Source organism: Vitis riparia, chromosome 16, assembly GCF_004353265.1.
Source record: "Vitis riparia cultivar Riparia Gloire de Montpellier isolate 1030 chromosome 16, EGFV_Vit.rip_1.0, whole genome shotgun sequence".
Taxonomy (NCBI): domain Eukaryota; kingdom Viridiplantae; phylum Streptophyta; class Magnoliopsida; order Vitales; family Vitaceae; genus Vitis; species Vitis riparia.
In genome coordinates this window covers 12,491,277-12,501,351 of record NC_048446.1, presented here as the reverse complement: position 1 = coordinate 12,501,351, position 10,075 = coordinate 12,491,277, and positions in this window count along the sequence as shown.

Sequence of the window (10,075 nt, the reverse complement as noted above, 5' to 3'; positions counted from 1 at the left end):
CGCAACCCTCAATCCGCTGGAAGGGTCTGAAAGAGACTCCATGAGTCCCAAAAGATGCTCTACTAGCTAGTCAAAATGATCAGGTCGACGGTGAACATAGTCTCATGACCCGCTCGACGAAATCACGAGGTTTGTCGGAGTGTCGCAATAAGTTGAACTCCTCTAACTCATAATGCTCTGCCGGAAAAATCTATTGTCATCCCGAACGGAGAATCCGATAGTCTTAAGGAGTAGTCTGGTAAGAGACACACCACGATCTCAACATAACAATCTACTGAATCCTGGCTAGTGGGGTGATCAAAACCCGAACATCGTGCTCAACTGAAAGCTCATCTCGACGAAAGCATAGGAATAGTGACCAGTGAAGCAAATGCAACATCTCTCAACTGAGTAATGAAAACTGTAACAGATCTGTGAGAGAATGACCATCTTCATAGCTAAATCAGGGAAATATGCCCCAGTATGGCATCAAATATATCTGATCTGTCCTAATAACTCAAGAATAACTCCATGGGGACATACAAAGGATCTGACATGCACCCCACTAAAATGATGATGTGGGAATCAATGCACCCGAAATAATTCAATCCAAAAATCACAACAACGTCAGGAAGTATGAGTCTGACTAAATGACCCAAGAAAGGCTCCATCGGAGAATCAAGACAAAATAAAATCGAATCAGCCGGCCAACGTGTATCTCACAACTGGGGATGGTCATGCAAATCCACGGAAATCTACAAATCTCGACCAAAAGGGCAAATATGCCTCAGTATGGCATCGAATGTGTGACAGGTCGAAATGATCAAATGACATCAAATCATCCATCAGCAAATATGTAATCATGGTCATCTGAATCCATAACTGAATCATACCCACAGATCTAAGATGTACCTCCCAGATGGAGAAGCATGATGGCATCTAAGTGCCGAGAAGTGAGGGCCTAGCTGGATGGCTCCCGGGATGCTCCGCTAAGGAATCATTGTAAAAATAGCGAACATGTCATCGTCTCGGTGCGCATCTCATAAGTGGGGGTGATCACACAGCTCCATGAAGATCTATAACTCTCATCCAAAACGGAAATATGCCCTAGTATGGCACTAGATGTACGATAGGTCAGAAATCGGGTGACATGAAATCATCCATCATCAAATGCGCGATCTCCGTAATCCAAATCAAACCCAAACATCTATGAAATGTCTCCCGAAATAATAAGCATGACGACAACCAAATGCTGAAAAATGTGGGCCTGGCTGAATAGATCCAGAGAGGCTCACTGAAGGATCATGATAAAATAATGAACACGTCATCGTCTTGGCATACATCTCGTAAGTGGGGATAAGCATGCAACTCCATGAAGATCTGTAAATCTTGTCCAGGACGGAAATATGCTCCAGTATGGCGTCGAATGTACAATAGGTCAGAAACTAGGTGACATGGAATCATCTATCATTGAACATGTGATCTCTGTTATCCAAATCAAATCCAAACAACTAGGGAACGTCTCCCAGGATAAGAAACACGGCGGCAACCAAATGCTGAGAAATGTGGGCCTAGCTAAATGGCTCCACAGAGGCTCCACTGAGGGATCATCATAAAATAGTGAACCAGTCAATCATCTCAGCGTACATCTCGCAAGTGGGGATAAGCATGCAACTCTGTGAAGATCTATAGATCTCGCCTGAAACGGAATATGCCCTAATATGGCATCGGATGTGTGATAGGTCAGAAGAACAAGTGACATGAAACCATCTCTCATCAAACATGTAATCTTGGTCATCCGAATCTATAACTGAATCATGCCCACATATCCAAGATGTACCTCCCGGATGGAGAAGCATGATGGCATCTAAATGCCGAGAAGTGCGGGCCTAACCGGACGGCTCCCAAGAGTCTCTACTGAGGAATCATCATAAAAATGGCGAACGAGTCATCGTCTCGATACACGTCTCACAAGTAAGGATGATCAGGCGACTCAATGAAGATCCATAAATGTCACTCGAAATGGAATATGCCCCAGTATGGCATCGGATGTGTGACAGGTCAGAAAAACAAGTGACATCGAATCATCCCTCATCAAACGCGCAATCCCGGTGATCCAAACACATCTGAATTAGATCTAAACATCAAAGAGACGACTCCAAGAAGAAGAAGAGCCTGACGGAATGGCCTAAGAAAGACTCCACTTGGGGATCATGATAAGATAACAATTGGTCATCAACTCGGCATTCATCTCGTGAGCGATGAGGATCATGTGACTCCATGGAAAAGGGCACTGTACGCCCAAAATGGGAGATCGTAGTCTACGACTCTAAGTCAAACCACTAAAGGGTGATTAAAATCAAGATGATCAACTCACTAAAATGAGGACACAGCTATCTCTGGAAATGTGGTATGCCCTAAACAAAATGACGGTAGGGGGATGCCCTAAACAAACTAACAATGGGGGGATGCCCTAAACAAGTTGAAGGAAGGGGGATGCCCTAAACAAAATGACAGTAGGGGGATGCCCTAAACAAGCTAACACTAAGGGGATGTCCTAAACAAACTGGTCGTAGGGTGATGCCCTAAATAAACTGACGGTAGAGAGATGTTCTAAATAAACTGAAGAAAATGGGAAACCTCAAATAAACTAAAGGAAAGGAAGATGCCCTAAACAAAATGATAGTAGGGGGATGCCCTAAACAAACTGACAATAAGGGGATGCCCTAAACAAGCTGAAGGAAGGAGGAGAAGTATGCAATCCGCAAACGAAAACACCTAAAGCAAAAACAGGAAACAAGGAATGTGGTCTACAACCAGAAACACCCAAAATAACCCTAAATAAGTGATTGAGATAACAAACTCAATGAAAATGGAGGATGCCCCACTAAAAGACTTGGAAGTATCAGCAAATGGGTCAAACGACCATGAAATCAACAAGAGATATGATAAACCTAGAAATGGGGTATGCCCCAGTATGAGGACTCATAAGAATCAAGAAGTAGAACGAGTAGGAAGAAAATCTGCAAAATATCTCATGAACTCAAGGATGAGGGTATGCCCTAGTGTAAAATAGTAACCAATATAAGACACAGAATGTCACAGTACAAGACACTCTAGGATATGCTCAACGATGATGCAATGAAAAAGTTTAACATCAATGAATAAATGCTTAAACAAGACTATACATCACAGAAACTAATCAAAGCAAAACTAAACTAATGAACCAGACAAATGCTGACCAAAACTCTAAGTCTGAAATATAAGCAAAACAAAACACAACATATCAACTATTAATCATGAAAACATCAACACAAATATATCAACAACCTAATAGGCCCTGCCATCATGGAAAATATTGAACCTAATATCCAAAGGCATGTGAAAACTCAACCAAAAAGCTTAAGACTAATCTACATCTTCCTTTGATCAAAAGAAAAGGATATAGCCATGTAGGATGATGAAATATGTGGGCTCAAAAGATGTGAGGCTCTGACAAGATGGATGCAGGTATAATGGTGCTGAATGTAGGATGTATGAGTGTGTAACAAAGGAAAGCGGGTATCCAAGTCGAGCCAAGTATGTTGAGAAGTCTGAACCCAAAGTGTCAACGACTCTACGATCCATCAAAAGCAGCGATCATAAATAGGAGGTGGAGTCTCAATGTCAAAAATCAACAAGATGGCTATGCCCTAGTATGAATGCATCCTCTCAAGATGGGTAAGCCCTCAATGCAAGATAATATCTGAAAAGCATGTGTCTGGCATAAATCGTCATCTCACAAAATCCATCATCGATGGTTGGGCAATGCCCCAATGTGAGCAACTCCAAAGCAGACATCGATGAGAAGAGTACAACCAATCATACATCATCTAATCAAAATGAATCTCCACTCCTCAAAGTCACAGTGGTGGTGTGAAGAAAGTATCTGACCTCATCTAAAGAAAGAGCATGTCTTAATATGAAAAAGATCAATCAAAGTGATATGCCTCAACAAAAATGCACTCTGACATGATCATGCCCAAATATAAGCTGATATCTCTAAAATCAATCACCAATGAAAGGATTATGCCCTAGTATAATGCAATCTTTGAAATGACTAAACTCCGATGCATGCTCTCATAATTGTCAGTATCCTGATCCAATCATCTCAAACATCTGTCAACCATGATGAGAAGGCTATGCTCTTATAAACACATCCAATCAAAGCACCCAGTCATATCTCATACCCCAATGTGAAAGGAATCTAATCACCTCCAAGGAACAGCTATGCCTCAAAAACCATCATCAACTAAGAAATATGCCCTTATGCAAAGTACACCAGATGAAATATATCAAACATGCCTCATGCTCCAATGTGAAAAATGACGTCTGATCTCCTCCGAATGGTGGCCATGACTCAAAAATCCATCATCGACTGAGAGTAGTATGCCCTGGCATAACGGCCATCTAAAAAATCAAACCTCGACCAAGAAATGTGTGTCCCAATGCGATGTATCAAACAGAATGGCTGCATACCCGATAAAAAAACTCTCTAAGGTGGCTATGCCCCAGTATAGGGTCATACCACAACTCCTGGCCTATCATAATCAAAATGCCCTCCAACCAATCCCAAGTATCGCCCACATGAGAGCTATCAAAACACGATGCTTGATATCATGGCCTCAGGGTGGTCTTGAGACCCAGGATGTAACGTAGGCTAAGGTAATAAGGTGAAAGAAATGAAAGGAAACAAGGCTCAAATACCCAATGATCAGAAACTCATGCCCTCATATATGAAATGCAACATGTATAGTAAATCCCGTGAGCCATGGACCTAATGATGCCTAATGTGAATATGATGTTGATGAGGAGACGAATTGAGAAAAATGAACTGATAGTGATATGTGTAATAATGACGCGAAGAGAGTATCAAACCTGAGATGGGTTGCTGTAAGAAAAGAGTAAGACGTGAAGTGAAAATGATGAATTAGAAGCGAAAACGAGGATAAAGATGAAACAAATAACATAAAGAGGAGTAGTGATCAACTCAAATTAGACATGGAGTAAAGTCACATCAACAATGAACGTAATAATGGAAGGGACAATGACCCAGAGCTCTTAAAAGAAGGTCACTCATCTCGCTCTCAAAATATACAATAAAATGGATACAAAGCATGAAGGGTCTCAGAAATCTCACATACGAACTCCCATCAACAAACATACTCAATCAAGTGACCCTCGAACATCGATATACACGCTCAATGATAGAAAATAATACACACATGCGTCTTTCTTTTTTTTTCATTTTTTTTTTCATTTCATTATTTTTTTTTCTTTTTTTTTAACATACATACAAAATGTACATGCTCTAAACGCAAATGAAAAAACTCCCAAGATGAGGTCAAAAAATGGATAAACATACTCTCAAATGCTAATGTAGCATACACTCTCTCTGACGAAGTGGCCTTCTCAAACCGAGGATCCCTGGATCAGTGTCCGTGGGATAGATAGTGGGAATGATATAACTACCCTCCATGTAATGAACTGAGAAGGATCACCACTCAGGGAGAAAGGAGATGGTGCAAAACAAGCAGCATGTAGAATAGAGAAAATGAGATGGATAACACAACCGATGAAGTGTGATGAAAATGCAGGGGTGCAATGATAGGAAAATATAATGAGAAGAGCGTGTCCCTAAGTCCAAGGCTCATGAAACTCCCAAACAATGGATGCATATACTAAAGGGCCCCTATCCCGGTGTGAAAAATGTGAGCAAGGCGATAAGAAAGAAAGGTTATAATGCGCATGCGAGGCTCAATGGGCTAGCAACAGACTATATATATCAAAAGGGTGAAAGGGTACATGGCTAACCGAAATGAAGGCCACCCATCCTGCAACCACAGTCTCAAACATCGTGCTCTCAAGCCCTTAAATGATCGATACTAAAGATCAATATCCATCTGATATAATCGCGTCAAACCTCTGGAATCGTGCGCCAAACCATACTGAAAATGCTCCACAATAATCTCAAAGGTAATCCTCTCAAAGCAAAGTAAATGACGATCTCATCAGGCACAACTGCTCATCACAAGCTAACTCTCATCATACAAGATCAATCTCTATACTCATGGCAGAATAAGTGACAGTCCATCAAGTAATCGACCAATCCTCATGTCGTAAGCCACCCAAAAATCGTAAGCCATCCCTCGCCATGCGAGATCAACCCTAGGCTCAAACTCCTCACACTCTACTTGGTCAAATCAAAGAAATGATATACAAAGCTAGAACAACTAGGGATGGAAAGGTCATGTAATGATCTCAAAGGTGACGTTGTGTAACGCTAACAATGGATGGATGTAGGTCAAAGCAAAGTCAAGGTGTGAGAATGGGTAAGACACTGCTCTGATCATAAGAAGATGGGTCACAATCTCAAACTCCCTAAGTCAAATCTCCGATCCTATGCTAATAAGCTCAATATCCTCTATGATAGGTCAGGCCAAAGTGATCATGATGTATAAGTGACAATATGTCTCAAGTCAAAAGTACAAGACATCGTATGAAATACAGTCCTGTGATGGCAATCTAAAACTAGAAATATGGTAGAAACTCTAAGGTCATAAAGGTGTCCACTGTGAGATGGCTACAAATGTGACTAAACAATTTCTATCAGTGATCTAGAAAATGAATGAGGTGTGAAAAACAACACTATCACAAGATCAATACTCCATCAATAACCACATATCATTTACTCAACCTTCAACTCGAGCTCTATAAGAGAAAAATAATAAGGTGATCAAGGCAACTCTCTCGAAAAAAGTGTGAATGTGAAAATGTGTCTTTCACCTTTCTGTAATGAACATATGAGTGTCGAGTCGAAAATTGAATCAAGGATCAAACAAAGAATGGTGTATCGAACCTGTGATAGGTGCACAGTGTAAAAAGATGATCACGATCGATGAACATATCCCGAAGCATCCAATAAGTGACAACAAAGTGAAGGGGTGTGTCGAGCCAAGAAAGATAAACGAAAGCCCTAGGGAGAAAGCATGACAAACTCATCGAGTAAAAAGAACAAACTAAGGTGACATGGCAAAGGTGATCCAATCGATACTCAAACTCATACCAATCTCTGAGCACTCTCAAATGGAAACCCAAAAAGAGAAAACAATGAACCTAGGTGGTGACTAAAGCGCCTCTGAAGGCTCTCAGATGCACCCACGTGTGAGGAAGGAATCCTAATCAAAGGATCTAAGCTCATCCTACAAGGTCAAGGTGGACCTAAAATGAAATGGGTGGACTTTAAAAGATCCCTAGCAAAAGCGATCGTACCCTCTGGTGGTACGCAACCCTCTGCACGCCTCTGAAAAGAGGGGGTGCTTCCATGCAAGGTGGTCATCACCTCCACACATGCATTACCTCGACATCCCAGGGGGTTTCCTATGGTGAAAGTTCTCCTAATGGCAACTCTGATCACCCATCGACGATCTAAGGTGTACTGTGAGTGGTGTGGGTGCATCCGAAAATCCTATGAAACTAAAAGAAAACACACTGGCCACACAAATATCCTAAAATCTAGCTCTGGGCTATACAAGTCTTCAAAGTTCGGACTCCAATCAGCATCAATATGTCGACCACCTCCGAAATGCTCCCAAACATAGATATAGCCCATCGCTAGACCCTATTCCTAATCACTAGCTCGATCGAAGAGCAAACAAAGCAACGAGTCTCATATCAAATACGAGACCCTAGAAAACTAGGTCAACCGAGGCTAGGGACTTGGAGATAAGGGGATAGGTGTGTGTCCCACATAGACAAGCAACCCATACAATCACACGGAATGAGAGAAGTCATGCAACAGACAGTCATGCAAAACAGGTATATATCATCCAAATCTACACACAAACTAATCGAGAAGAATATCTAGTAATAATAGCATGCTCCATGATAATCAAGATAATATATACCCAAAAAAATCAATCATGTCAAATCAAATGATATACAATGGTGAGTCTATACATGTGAGGTAATCAGAACAAACATGGAAAAATCCGAGTCACTGTGCTAAGCAAGGTAAGATGATCAATCAACATATCAATGTCCCAAACAAATATAGCTATGAAGCACGAGAAAAATCGCCACAATCGGAATGCTCAATCAAGATAATCAATCATCATAATCGGCATGTCCATGCCTCAAATGAGTACAATAACCAAGCATGCATCCAATGATATCAAGAACTCTCAACGTGTAATCGAGAGATAGGTATCCATTGATCGATGTCAAATCAAATGACATACAATGGTGAGTCTATACATGTGAGGTAATCAGAACAAACATGGCAAAATCAGAGTCACTATGCTAAGCAAGGTAAAATGATCAATCAACATAATCAACATATCAATGTCCCAAACAAATATAACTATGAAGCACAGGAAAAATCGCCACAATCGGAATGCTCAATCAAGATAATCAATCATCATAATCGGCATGTCCATGCCTCAAATGAGTACAATAATCAAGCATGCATCCAATGATATCAAGAACTCTCAATGTGTAATTAAGAGATAGGTATCCACTGATCGACCAATCAAATGCCACATTTACTTCATCCTAAGTTCAAACTTGACCCTCTAAACAATCCCTAGTGGAGTCGCCATTTTGTGGACCCCACATTTCTACTCATGCACTTCCACTCGATGGCAAGCTTGATTTTTATTTGAAAATGATTTTATTTATTTATTATTAAAAAAAAGACTTGGAGTCGCCACTTATTTTTGTTTTATTTTTAAAAGGGTAAACAAAATAAGAAAGAAAACCTTAAGTGTGACTCCTTATTTTGGAAAAAGTGGTCTGTGAAAAACCGGATCGGGCTCGGGGGTCAGGTTACTTATCGGGAAGGCACGGTAAAGACCGTAGCACCCCTCTAAGTCCCTAAAGTCGGGTCCCTACTAATAAAATGAAGCTGACGTGACAATCAAAAGGAAAATCAATGGATACTCAAATCGATCATGCGCATATGGGAATCAAAACACACATAGAGAATGATCGAAATGGGAGTGGATGCGTACCTGGGCCACAAACGAGCAATGCGCTATCATAAAAATGGGGTCAGTGTACAATAAAGAGCACAAAACATATCACATGCATCATCAAACAGAAATTTAAACTGTTCGAGGGAAAACTTGATTTTTGAAATTTATTTGAAAATTGGAATCTTAGAGATTATTTGAAAATTGGAGCTTTAGAGATTATTTGAAATTTGGATTTTTAGGAATTAAATGTAAGAATGAGAATTTTAGAAATTAAATTTGAAAGAAATTGGAATTTAGAAAATTATTTTGAGAGTTTAAGATTAAAAAAAAAATTACGAAAATTGGGACTTTGGAAATTAAATTTTGAAGGAAATCAGAATTGAAAATTATTTGAGAAGTAGAAACTATGAAAATTGATCTATAAAAATTGGAAATCTTGAAAATCATTTGAAGGCGGAATTTTTAGAAATGAATGAATAAAATGATAATAATAATAATAATAATGATAATAATAAATGAGTAATCGGATAAATGCGATAATTGGAATATTGGAAACTGAAAATTAAGTTCAGAGATAGGAAAATTAGAATTTCAGATAACTAAATTTGGAAATCGGAATTTTGAAAAATTATTTAAAGACAGAATTTTAAATGAATGAATAAGTGAATAAATAAATAAATGAAATAATAATAATAACGAAATAATAATGATGTGATAAATAATTGCGAAAGTTAGAATTTTGGAAATTGTAAATTGAACATAGAGATTAGAAATTCGAAGGATTATTTAGAGATGAGATTTTAAATATATGAATAAGTGAATAAGTAAATTAATAGAATAATAATAATAACGAAAATAATCATTAAACAAATGAATGTGAATAGTGAAATTTTTTAGATTGGAAATCAGATTTTTGAATAATTGTTTAAAAACGGAATTTTTTTTTAAATAAATAAATATGAAACAATAATAATAATAACAAAAATAATATTTAAACGAATGAACATGAATAGTGGAATTTTTTAGATTGAAAATTAAATTTGGAAGTCAGATTTTTGAAGAATTGAACTTTATATGATTGG